Here is a 14,475-nt window from a genome sequence, read left to right as displayed (position 1 = left end):
CAGGAACAAAACAGCAGGTCTTCAATAGCTCATTGTGATGAAACACAATCTTGTGTTTGTTTTTTGCACAAACTGGCACAGTTCAAATCCTGGGAGAGCTATTAAGATGCATGCATAATCTCATCCAAGAATATGTGAATATGTGTAGAAACAGTCAAGTATTTTTAACAGAAATTTCCTCCACAGGTCTGCCAGGTAAGAAAATGTATAAATGAGCTGTAAGAAGCCTGTAATTATACATTGTGTACAACACCCACTGTCCGACCCCAAGGCTGCAAATGACAGCAACAGAAGTACATACACCAAGTAGTCACCTCCAAGAAATGTCTCTCAAAGGTCACACTATCACAGTTAGTGGTCACTGCAGCCAACACCCAGGGTGATCAATAGAAATCAAGGTGCATTATGGCACTAGCACACACACAGTTATGACTGCACATATGTAACCTTGACTATGTGAATATGTGTTAAAACAGTCAAGTTGTATTGACAGATATTTCTCCACAGGTCTGCCAGGTAAGAAAAGGTATAAATGAGTTATAAGAAGCCTGTAATTATACACTGTATACAAACATACCACTGCCCAACCCAAGGCCATAGGTCGATGTAAAGTGAGGTAATACCTGCAGAGTAGTGATTAGAGCAATGATCATTAAAGTTGTGAGCACTTCAAGCCTATACAGTTGTTAATTGACATCTCTCTCTTTCTCCCACCTTATCTTCACCAATAATCTAAGCACATAAATCAGTGTGTATGTTTTTTACCCAACCTACCTGTGTCCTATTGTTCTGCAAGTATTGAAATGGTTTTCTATTAATGTTTCCTGTTCAAATAGAGTCATTTATTTATTTCTTTGCATTTTGTTTACCAGGATGGTCCATTGGGCCACAAGGAGCCCATTTTAAATGGAGTCCTGGGGAGAAAAGCTCCAAAACGTACAGATATTACAGTATACAAGGTCACACAATTACAAATTTACAACAATTATAAAAATACACAGTTACAAAGTTACAAAAATTGGCATTTGCAAGAACAAATTAATATGCATTAAAAATAATTAATTTCAGACAAATTAAAGTTCAATATAGAATGATAGTTGCTGAAGTTTTAATGCTAGGCATTATAAACTATAAGAGGTTGTTCACAGATTAACTGGCTTGTAGAGAGTATCAGCAGTCAGGGAAGTTATGTTGGATGGGAGCAAGAACATTCTCATTGTAAAGTTAGATGTGAGTGGAGCACAGATTTGAAGGCAGAGAGATTATTGGTGGTTTCGATGGGAGGTGGGACAGAGTTCCAGTGATGTGCTAGATAGAAGGATAGAAGATGTTTGCCAGGTGGGAGTGCAGGTCTATACATTTCAATTAAGTTTTGGAAGCTGGATCGTAGATGTCTATCAGGTAGATGCATTAGGAATGTAGAAGCAAGAGATGAGCATAGAGAGGGTCTAAAAATAAGTTTGTGTGCTTGGATAAGTTGAATATAGGTGAGGAATTTGGGCAGCTCAAGCCAGTTCAGTTGATGTAAGGAAATGCAGTGATGGGTAGAGGATCTATGGCCTGTTGCAAATTTTGAAATTCTATAGTAACAAGAGGAGAGTTTTGACTTGAGAGAAGATTGCAGATTAGTAAGGATGGAGGCACCATATAGTAGGGCAGGGATAAGGTAGGTGGTAGCAAGAACGAGCCTGGTAGAGGAAGCGATATAATGGTTTTGGCGATAAAGCATGCCCAGTTTCTTATGTTTTTTTTTATGTTTACTAGTAGATGGCTATCAAATCTTAGCTGATCATCAAGGAGGACTCCTAATAGTTTTGCAGTGGAGACTATTTCAAGAAGGGTATTGTTTTGGCTGGTGATAGGGAAGGAGTTTTTGTCTAGGATAGTAGTTTTAGAAGGGGTAAATAACATGAGTTTGGTCTTGGTTGAACTGAGTGCAAGATGATTATCTATCATCCATTGCTCAGTAGAAGAGAATGCATCTCAGGTTAGTTTTGTTAATGAGGAAATGGAGGAGGCAAAGCAGATTATAGTTGAGTCGTCAGCATATTAGATAAAGTTTGGCATTTAGGATGGCATGGTGGAAGTTGTTTATGAAAATACTGAATATCAGGGGACCCAGCATTGAACCCTGGAACAAACCCGTGGGAGTATTTAGGAAAGGTGAAGCTGTTTTTTTCCACCTAACTGCTTGTTGCCTATTTAACAGATAGCTGGTGAGCCAGTTGACAGAGGAGTGGGATAGATTCAGTTTAGTGAGGAGAAGGTTATGAGAGAAGGTATTGAATGCCTTGGAGAGGTCCAGGAGGAGGGTGGACATGATATGACTGGAGTCATGGGCTTTGCTGACCATTTCTAGGAAGGAGGGGAGAGCAGTAGTGGTGCTATGGCCAGGTCAGAAACCATGCTGTGTGGGAGTAAGAAGATTATTTATGAGATAGGGTAAAAGTTGCAGGTGGATACATTTTTTGAGGAGTTTAGAAATGGGAGATAGGATAGCAATAGGTCAGAAATTAGGAATATCATTGTTGTTGCCCCCTTTGTGGGGTGGAATAATAAAGGCTTTAAGGCTTTTTTCCAGAGCTGGGGAACTTGGCTTGCTGAGATTGACTGGTTTATTAGGATACAGATGGGGAAGGCAATGGCTTCTGCGGCTATTTTTAGGAAGTAAGAGGGTATCTCATCAGGTGCATTAGAGCATGGTTTCAGGTTTAGGAGAAGTTTTTTTAAGGTAGAGATGGAAATATGGTTCATGGAGAAGGGAGGGGGTTGGGGGCTGGAGATATTGGAGGAGTAAGAGTTATGTGGAGGAGAATGTGGAGGAGCAGAATTATTAGTAAAGGAAGAAGTGAGTTTGGCTATGGAGTCAGTGAAGAAAGAGTTGAATTTAATAGCTAAATCCAGGTCAGAGGTGTTTGGATTCAGGCAGGGGTTTTATTTTTTGCTGGGGATAAGGAGAGAGGAGATTCCATCCCAGATTTTTTTAGGGTTAGTGTTATGGTTGGTTTGTAGTGTGGAGAAATAGATTTTGTGGTCTGTGATAATACGTTTTTTTTTTACTTTGTTGCAAAGTGCTTTATATTCATTAAGGGTAGTTGTGGTCTTACTTTTATGGTAACATTTCCAAGCTTTATCACAGAGCCGCATGGTGGCCAAGGTATTCTTAGTTATCCATGGGACAGGGTAACTTTTTATGCATTTTGTTTTCCAGGGAGCAAAGGAGTCTAGTAAGTATAAGAAAGTTGTGTTAAGGTATGTAACAGCACTCTCCAGGGGTAAAGTTTTTAGTGGGTTCCAGTTTGTTCTTTTTAGTACAATTGTGAATGCATCAGGGTTAAAGTTTTTTAGGTACTGAGTAGAGATATAGGTATGAGATAGTTGTAGGGAGGAGGGAAGACGGTGTGCAGAAGTGGGAAGGTGGTCACCTAGTGGATCAGGAGGGTACCGCTATCAGAGAAGTAGTGTGGATGGGAGACTAGAATCAAGTCTACGGTACTTCCAGAGAGGAAGTCTTTGTTGGGTCTAGTAGTTGAGGCAATAAGTTAGTGAAATTATAGAGATTTATAATTAGGGGGTTGATTGGAGACTGAATTGTGGCCCAGCTGATGTTGACGTCACCCAAGATTATAGTTTCATTAGTGATATTGGCAGAAAACTAGGAGAGAATATATTCGAGGACTCAGACATTGTCTCCAGGAGGGATGTAAAGGGTGATGATGCAGATAAGTGTATGTTTATTTACCTGCAGATGGGCTGCAACTAATTCTGCATTGCCAAATTTGGATATAGGTTTAGAGTAGGGGTAATTAAGAGGGATGAGGAGTAAATGAGTGTGACACCTCTCCCTTTTTATGTGTTCTGTCATTTCTAATAATACGGTAGTTGGGTAGTATCAGTTCTGTATCTTTTAAATGAGGTTTAAGCAGGATTTGGAGATGGATAAAATATCAGGTTAATTGTGGAGTAGCCAGGCATGGAGGTTATGGATTTTGTTACATAAGCTTTGAGCATTCAGAGCTGTGAAGTGGAGGGATATACTGGGTGAGTGGGAATGATGAGGTGGAGTGGTAGAGTTTTGTGGGGGAGGGGGACCAGGGTTAGGGTGTATGTCTCCAGAGAGAAGGATAGAGATAATATGGCAAATGTGGAAGAGGTATTTAAATTGCTTTGTATCTTGTTTTTGGGTAGTAAGCTTTATTGAGTTGGTGCTAGTATAGATGGGAGTAATGTTTCTGGAGTTATACAGAAGTTTGTAGGGGAATAGCATAGTGTTGTTGAGAAGGTAAAGGCTGTGTGATATGCATGTTGAGGAATGTGTGTGCTGCACACAGGATGAGAGTGTTATGTGATATGGAGGAGAGTGGTTAGTATAGTGGGGTAGGGTGAGATAATGTACATAGGATAATGTGATAAGAATAAATATATGAAGTATAAGTGTAGCAGGTTTGGTATACATGGTGTATAGTTTAGGTATAGTTGGGTATAGGTAGGCTGAAAATATATTGAAGCAAGATATTATAAAAGCATATAAGTTTTGTGGTCTGAAGGGGTGGAGTTGATATAGGGGTCGGGCTGGAAGTGGTGGATTAATTCTGGGTGGGGTTGATGAGATGATAGGATGGGGGAGGGAGTGGGTGTGGTTTATTAAGTATAAGTGTAGAAGTATTAGGAGTGTGTGGGATTTGTGGGCAGGATAGGGGAGTGGAGTGAGCCTGCAGGGCAAATGGAGCGGGTAGAGCCAAGACTGTGGAGTGAGCAAAGAGGGAAACTCAGCAAAAAAATATTAGTAGGACAGCCTGATTAAGAAAACACAGAGTAGCTGGCAAGCTCAGGTAAGTAATATTATTTAGTTGAGATTGGGACTTAGAACTAAGGGGTAATGGCTACTAAAATTAGCTACATTAAGTCAGGGTGACATATATTCCCTGAGGGCAGAATGGATCAGAGCAAGTAGTAAATTAGAATTCTGCATAGTAAAAGTAGGGGTATGCTGCCATCAAGTGGCGTCCCAGACTGGAGAATATTTTAACCACTATTCCTATTTATGGGGGAAAAAAGCCAGTACAGTGTTGTAGAGAAAAGGGGGGGGGGACTGCTTTGGAACTGCTGGTATGCACGTCGGAAACAAGTCGCTAGCTGATGAGTGAACTAGGCAAACACAGAATAATAAGAAATCAGATGAAAGTAGTTAATGTACTTTCAAGTATATTCAGGAGGAATTAGGCAGATGGAGCCAGTGATTTACCAGTTGTCGCTGGTTCATTTTTTTGGAAAAGGAATTCTGGATGGCCACAAAATTATAAATGGGGAGTACATGCATTTCCAAAGGCACAAACAAGCTGAAAAAGACAGAATGAGGTTAAGAGACAAGTTTGTACACGATAAAACAGCTGTGATCCTATGGAATAGGACAGGCTATGGAACTAATGATGATCCCAGTAGAAAATATGGGTTTTGCAACAATATAGCACAGTGAGTAAAGACAGTCAGTAAGCAGTAGATAAGGTATTTAGAAGTTAAGCACAGCAAATGGACAACATTTCTGATATACAGCATACTATGAAGCACAGCAAACAGACAAAAATCTTAATCTACAGCATACTATAAAATGCAACCACATCAGTAAGTATTTCAAGCAGAGCATATAGTTCAATTTGTTTCCGCATTTTTTTAAGAAAGGACAATAAACAATCCCAATGCAGTAGTAAATTGGTCACAGAATACTGCTTCTAAGTCTATACATTCAACATTTCTGTTAGTATTTCCACATAATTTATTTGACTACATTAACAGGATAGGCCCAGTCTTTTTTAAAGGGATGCTGAACATTTGGCCGCTGATTTAATGCATAATAAAACAATTACAAGAGACAGTAATTTTTAAAAGCAGAATTGTCCAAATTTATTTCTAACACACAGATAAACATAACAGATGTTTTTAATGTTTATCTGTGTGTGTTAGAAATAAATTTGGACAATTCTGCTTTTAAAAATTACTGGTTGGAGCCTTCTATCGTGGATACTGCTTTTTGTTTTTGGTTTTGGTGATTATTGGCAGTATTTTCCATTTTTTCGAATTACAAAAGACAGACACAATGTAAGCCAAAATATGGGAGTCCAAAGAATAATGAGGGCCAGTAGACTTCTATAACTATAAGCTAGACTATATGCGATTGAAAGGGAACATTGCTCAAGCGGATTTACATGATATACGCTAATGCTGCTTTACGCTGAATGGAATAAGACAAACAAGCAATGTGGTTTGTAGTGTTACAGTGTGGAGTGTTCTCTAAGTTGTGTATAATATTGTGTACAATTGTTACAATAGGAGCTCTAAGTACAGAGGAAGACAAAAGAGTAGTATAGTATATATTGATTCATGCTATGCAAGTGTTTTTCATCACTGCTAAAAATAAGGACATGTTAGATAAAGGCGCAGTCTACTGCAGGGAATATGAGCTAAACAAATGTGCAAGGAATTTTATATATAAGGTGTCCATTGGGAAAGGAATACCAGAGTATGCTATGAGCTGTGTCTGAAGATGGAAACTCACTATGAGCGTTGCACCCTGGTGAATGAATGCACGTGTGTAGCAGTTAACAACACAAGCACTTTTAGATCTTTGGATCAGTGGAATTAGACATTTCAAGTTAAAAACATAATATCATTGGTGGCCTGTTGCTATCAATGTAACCTGCATGCCGTTATAATGCCCACTGTGGTTCCATATATGCACGTGTTCTGTTTTCTATGCAACTGTTCCAAATCTGTTGTTTTGGGTTAATGGGAATACTCATGCATGTTGTTATAACTAATCCTGGAATGTGTTTTTCATGACTAACCAACATATGTTCTACAACTGCAACACCATAGCACATCTAGGAAGGCTGATGCTAGCAGATCCGCTTCTCCCACCTCATCTGGCCATGGCAACAAACACCAACATGTCTGGTACCCCCCCTGGGACCTCCTCATCTACTGGCCCTACACCGCCTTCAGGTGGAATCGCCTCATGGAATGAGGCTCATCCCCCCGGGCATGATTGGGGACTGGGACCCTGTTACCCAAAGCCAGGTCTATGATCTGGTGCATAGCGAGCTCCACAAATAATTTAGAAATCTGCTATGCCAGCTTGAGGGCCATGTGGTGCATATAGAGGGTCAGCCTGCACCTCCTGCTCAGCCCCCAGCACAGCCACCTTTGGAGCCGTGAAGGTGCAGTGGTGACTGCCCATGGGTGGGGAACTCAGTCCCACTGTATCCATTTGGGGGCTCATGGGCATCCAATTACTAACCACCCCTCCTCGTCCAAGGTGTTTACCCCCCACATATATCATATACCACCCCTGTCTGCTGTCTTGTCTCTCTGCCTACCCAACCTATCTCCCGAAATATACCTACTATTCTTCCCCAACATCCCACTCTCACCTTAAAAAAAAGGCAGTCTGTTCCCACAAAAAAATGATGCCCCATACATAGCTGTCCATTCCGCATGTGTCCACCGGAGACATGTAATGTGGTCTAACTGGCTTCACAACAAATTATTGCTGTGCTCACCCCTCTCTCAGGGGTTTGAGAGTTCAAATTTACCTCCAAATTCTGTATATATGCACAGATGTTGCTGTAGAAGAAATGGACAACTACTGACCTTCCCTACACCCGTCCTGCACATCCTAGCTATCTTTCATATTGTTTTTCTCTCTTCATGCCCCCTTTATCACCACCTTCCTATCACCCCTTTTTTCATTCCTTTTAAAGAAACTAGCATGGGGATAAGTGTGGGTAAGTGTGTTTACCCTGTGCTAAGCAAAGCTAACTCAGATTAAGCACGTTTAGGGCTAACTGTGTGTAAGCATAGTTAACCATATGTTAGCTTTGCTTACCGCCATGCAAGCCCATGCAAACCCACTTACAACTGCTTAAAAGTGCCTTTATCATTCTGTAGACAATAGCCCTTGTTCTGCCCAGCAACAAAACAACCAGCCCTTGCAAGTCTAGCAGCAACTGTTCTGCCTTGCAACAAGATTATCAGTCTAGCCAAATCTTGAACCCAGGGCCCTGTATACCATGGTTACAGCAATGCACCACTACACCACGTAAGCTCTACAAAATAGTGATGTTTTCCAAACATATCAGCCAGTACAGTCATCCAACAGTAGGGAAAAGATTCTGTAGAATCATTCTGGTTTTCTATATATACATTTATTTATGTATGGTGATGCATACTTGTGGACAAACCTAGACACAAAATATATCTATAGGGATATACATGTAAAATATAATCATATGTACATACACATATACATAGAAAAGTATATAAATACATACATACACAGATACACACACAAACATATATATATATATATATATATATATATATATATATATATATATATATATATATATATATATATGATCACAACTAAATCCCGAATACTTAGATTACCGAAGACCGGAATCTCGAGAACAAATAACCAAAAGACGAGAAGACTGGAAGACCAGAAGCATGGATTTCAAAACTGTGAAGTACGGAGATGTCAGGAGGTTAGGTACGTATCTATGGTTGTGTTGGTTAGGGGCTTTAGTGTGTGTGTAAGTGTGTGTTGTGACTGTGATGTGTATGTGTGTGTGGGGAATGTAGGTGTGTGGTGGTGTTTTCGTGTGTTTGTCTGTTTAGTGCAACTTTGGAGTTAGAATATTTTAGTAGGGGGGGTGTGGGTGCTTTTCTGTAGTGTAGGTTTGTGTTTTGGGTGATGGTGTCTGCATGTGTATGTGTGTGGTGTATGTTTAGTGTAGTGTAGTGTTCGGTGTTTCAAATTTCGCACTTCTGGTCTTCTATTCGGGATTTAGAAGTGATCCCATATATATATATATATATATATATATATATATATATATATATATATATATATATATATATATATATATATATATATATATATCTGGGTCCACTTTTTAATTTCAAAATACCAAAATCTCGACTTTCAAAATACTGACCCCAGAAAGTCAAGATTTTGGAATCTCGAAATTAAAAAATAAACAAATAAAAAAAAAAAAAACAGCTAAATAATGTTTTTGCAGGGTGGCAAGCCCCCCTCCACCTCACACCCCCCTACTTAAATATACCAACTCTGAGGTCGCACTACAGTGAAGAGAATGGTAATGTTCCTGTCCTGCTTACCATTCTCTTCATTGTAGAGCAATCTTGGAGTTAGTATATTAAAGGGGGTGTAGGGGTGCAGGGGGGCTTGCTCCCCTGCAAAATCATTATTTTAGTTGTTTTTTATTTTGGTTCACTTTTCACTTTCAAGATTCCAAAATCTCAATGTCTTGAGTTTGGTATCACAAAACTCAGGATTTTGGTATTTCAAAATTAAAAAGTGGAACTATATATATATATACATTTATGTATATATATATATATATATGGGTTCATATTAGAACGTCGACAACTGACTCTGTCGACAAGTAGCCCTGCAGGACGAATTAAACGAAACCTCACAGCATTGACATTTGAAATAACCGACACTTACTCCATCGAGATGACTTCACCGACGATCCACTATACCGACAACGCGCTACACCCACATCCAATATTACAGGTAAAGGGTATTAACATATGTTGAGTGGGGGATGTAGTTATAATGTCAGACTGAGTGACATAAGTTTATAAATACATCCCCTACCTCACATATGTTAATACCCGTTACCTGTAATACATGATGTTGGTGTAGCGCGTTGTCGATGGAGTAAGTGTCGGTTATTTAAAATGTCGATGCTGTGAGATTTCGTTTAATTCGTGCTGCAGGGCTACTTGTCGACATAGTCAGTTGTCAATGTTCTAATATGAACCCATATATATATATATATATATATATATATATATATACATAAATGTACCTAAATATATAATGGCTACAAACAAATGCAATCTGGGGATCATGCTGCTAAACACTAGAAGTTTAAATCTCAAAAGGCACTAATTCGAAGCACTCCTTATTCACATGGGATGTGCACATATCCAGACTGATAGCCTAACATGATACATCACAGATACTGCAGGTGTAGCTAACATAGGTTAAGACAGCAGTGCAAGTTTCAACCTGCTATAGGTCCCCAACTATGTCCCAAGAGTCAAACCCTACCTTCATAAGTACCCTGGAGAATATTACTGTCCAGTCTAACGCTCTCATACCGGTTGACCTCAGCTACCCCTCCATTAACTGTGAAAGCTACTCATGTATCGATGCAATTGCCCAGTGTTTTCTGGAATGCATTCATTCCAATGACCTGGACCAGCTTGTTTCTACACCCACTACAGGTAGCAGCAACATCGACCAAGTCAGTACTAACATGGACGAGTATTGCTGTACACCAATAGTCATCTCCGCCATGGTTAGATCTGACCACGTCATCACCTTAGAAATCCACATCCCTCCCAACCCCCTGCAAAGGTAACCACCATGAAAAATCTTTCCAAAGCTATTTTGGCCTCCAAAAAACAGAGGTGGCTAACTTCATGGCACCCATGCAAATGGAGACTAGTTGCATGATCTCCAAATCACAAACCAATGCAGTACAAACACATACACAAATGCATGGATTCCACCATACCCAATATAAACAAGACACTCCCCTCCAGAAAAAGGAAGCCAATCTAGTGGTCCTCTGCCCAAAGAAACTCTACAACAGATGGAGGAAACTGTTATGGAATAAGGTGAAGTCTCAAGACTGGAAAAAACCCTTATCAGCCTCAACAAAAAGATGAGATTCCTCATCAAATACTCTAAAGCTAGCTGTGAAAACAGAATTGCAGCACACAGTAAAGACAACCACAAGGCCTCCTATAGTTATGTAAAGAATCTCCACAGCAATACCAATATGTGCTCTAAGCTACTGCACAATGGTACTTCTTATACTGAGCCAACAGATATTGCCAATATACTGGTACAGAGATTCAGTGGCAATTTTACCCCTCTCCCCATCCCCCAAAGGGCCAATCACAATACCAGTACCCTGCCAGGCACCCAGTAGTACTGCTGCTTGGGTTAAAATACCACTGTCCAAGGCCAAGAATATAGCTTCTATTGGACATGGCAATATCCCTGGCTGTCTTCTGCATGAACTACAGAGTGAACTGGCACCTCACCTGTGTGCCCTGTTCAATTACAGCCTCACCTCAGGCTTTGTCCCTAGTGACTGTTGCAGTGCTACAGTCATCCCTCTAAAGGAGGAGTGGCTGCAGACCCTGGAAAGTATTGCCCCATTAGCCTGACAAGGCTGTCATGCAAAGCTATGGAATGCATCATCATGGACCTAAGAAACAGGGATATGGGAATCTCCAGACTCAGGATCCCACACAGTTTGCATTTGTGAAGGGTAGATCATGCATTTTCAATCAAACTGGTCAACTTCTTTGAGTCAGTCACCAGAGCTATGGATGATGGCAAGGTGGTTCATACAGTCTACCGCCATCTGGCTAAGCCCTTTGATAACATTCCCCACTCATGAATCATGGATAAACTCACTAATCTACACGTCAACCCCTATAACAGTAGATGAGCTGCAAACTGTCTCACAGATAGAACCCACAGTGTGAAAGCAGCTGACCCCAAGTTAGATTGCCAACCACTCACAAGTGGAGTTGCACAGGGTTCGGACCTGGGTCCTCTCCTATTTAGTACCAACTTCTCTGAAGTCCATGCCAACATGAAGGGACTCTGGCTAACAATGTTTTTAGATGATTGCAAGTTGGGAGCTATTAACTACCCAAGTGATGTTGACATCTTACAGAATAGCCTCACTGAGACCAATGACTGGTGTTGGAGCCATGGCCTTAAGCTCAATGTCAAAGAATGTGTTGTCATCCCCCTTTGGGATGTCAGTCACTATAAGGATGTTACAGCACCAAAAATCAGACACCAGTGTGAAAGTACATACCCACAACCAATTCCACCACAGTCACAGTCACATACCAGTAGGTCAGGTAAACAGTAGAATATATGGATTGTGTGAAGAAATACATAATAGTTTTCCAGTCACACACTGCCCCTACATATAGTGGCCCAATTCTCAGTGTAGTTTGAATCCTGACCATGGTACAGGACACACCTCAGTCTGCCCCTACAAAGGCATACAGCAAATAGACCAGCAGACACTGGAGCAGCATGCACAATCAGATAAAAAAGGAGCCATAACACTTATATCTACCCCCCTCCATACACGGCTCAAATATCATGTACACATGACAGGTGTACAAAATCCGGACAGTCTGTCAACAATGGCCAGACATACACATACCTCTCAAATGCACAGTTCACCTCAGAATGCACAGGCTCAGGACTGATATCTATGGCCTCTTCCCTGTAACATGTCTGTGGGTCTACTACATCACTGGGATGGTTTGAGGAATGAAGACAAGAAATAATGATACTAAATACACCTGAGACTCATAGTGCATTACATCTGGACAAAGCCTGACATCATTTGGAGACAGAGGCACAAACACAGGTGTATATTGGAGATATTGCTGTCAGAAATTTAGACAGTTGCTGATGTTACTGGGTTTGTTATTACATATCTTTTATGAGGAATATGAAATAATACCAGTAGATTTTAGTATTTGCTGACTGCAATCCCCAGAGTCCCTGACTGATTTTCCAAGGACAACAACTGTCTGAGGAACAGACAAAACATAACAGGCAAACAAGTGGCCAGTCTGTGAACAGGATGCCAGTGGAGAGGTATGTCAGAGGCATATCACTGTCAGGCGTGAAATCGCTCACTAAATGCATGTCCACACAAACCCTGTCAATCTATCAACCCAACATGTATATAACAGCACTGATGAAGACATAGAATCTGTTCACAATTCTGGAGATATGTCCCCTATGTTGTTGTGCTGTCTCCATATGTCCTGTCCTGTGAAGTATTCCCACCTACTGTCTGTGACTCTTTAGCCCACCACCTCTGTAATGTCACTCACACAGGTAAGGAAAAGGGACAAGGCCCACATGAAGGACTTCCCGTTTGTTGGAGCTAGCATTAGTTCCCAAGCCCACAGCAAAAATCTATGTGAGCATCCACATAGTTGCATGGCCTTAGCAATACCTGACATCTGTGCATCTGCACAGAAGACAGACAGAAAGTGGACAGCAAACATGGTATGCATTAGGATGAATGTCCTGAAGGATAGAAATCTGAATCTGAAATGCATGCCATCTCTACATGACAGCAGTCCTCAATGACATGGCCAAAACATATAGTACTATACAGTTAATATAATAATATCCTATTAATATCCAATCGGAGATACATAAAAATGTAGAGCTGAAACACCAAGAACAAGATAGTGTAGTATTCAGAGTCCCAGCTTTGCATGCAGACGTGCATGGTTGGAGTACTACAGTAGGCAATCTAATTTTACATGGAAAAGCAGTGTCAAAAGCACTAATTTCATAATACAGGTGTGGAATCATATTCATCAATCAGTGTACTGTAGCTGGTGTGACATGCAAGTGTGAGTGCATATAACATGTGATACTATCCATGTATAAAAAAAAAACAATAGGTTCATAGGTTCATAGGTTCATAGGTTCATACTAGGCTATCTGCCCGAGGGCATTTACAAGCCTAGCCCATAGTTTTGTGGCTTACGCCACCCCTTTAGTATGGGGAACTATACCCATTATTTTGCTGTGCCTCTGTCGAGCAGTGACACTGAGGTAATCCCTGGGGTATATCTGCGATCTCCCATCCATTGGTCAAGATTTCTCTTGAACAAGGCCAGCGAGGTGCTCTGCCTCACATATACCGGGATTTTATTCCACAGCATAGGGAGTCTTTGGGTGATGAATCTATCCCTCCAGCACGTCCTATTAATAGCCGTGTCAAGGTTTAAGTCTCCGCCCTTGTGGCTCTGACGGATCTAGATTTTTGAGGTGAAGCATATTCATCAAATCTGGGTTTGACATGGCCTTGTATGTTAGGCAAAGGTCACCTCTGAGCAAGCGTAAGCGACTGAATAGAGCTGGAGTTCTTTCAGTCGGGCAGCATAGGACAGATGTTTGAGACCCTTTATCCTTTTGGTGAGGAACTTTTGTGGCCTCTCCAGCTGCTGCAAGTGTCGGGTCAGATACATTCGAATGGGGCATTGTACTCAATCATTGGTCTGATGAGTGATGAGTATAGGGAGACTATGACCTCCCTTGATCTAGATGAGAATCCCTTCATGATAAGGTGGGCAATGTAGAAGGTCTTCCTAACTACTTTAGCTACATGGGTGTTGAATGACAGACTACTATCAACCTGGGTCCCCAGGTCCCTGATAACTTCTTCTGTGCTCAGTGGATTGCCACCTATTTGGTAGCTAGGGGTAAACTTGTTTTTCCGAAGGGTATGACTATGCATTTTTGGCATTTAACTTTAGGCCATGGCTCTGGCACCAGTTATCCGTTTTGTGAGACCCTTCTGAAGG

This window comes from Protopterus annectens, chromosome 1.part2 (genome assembly GCF_019279795.1).
Source record: "Protopterus annectens isolate FY-2018-M chromosome 1.part2, PAN1.0, whole genome shotgun sequence".
Classification (NCBI taxonomy): domain Eukaryota; kingdom Metazoa; phylum Chordata; order Ceratodontiformes; family Protopteridae; genus Protopterus; species Protopterus annectens.
This window is presented reverse-complemented; position numbering follows the sequence as displayed.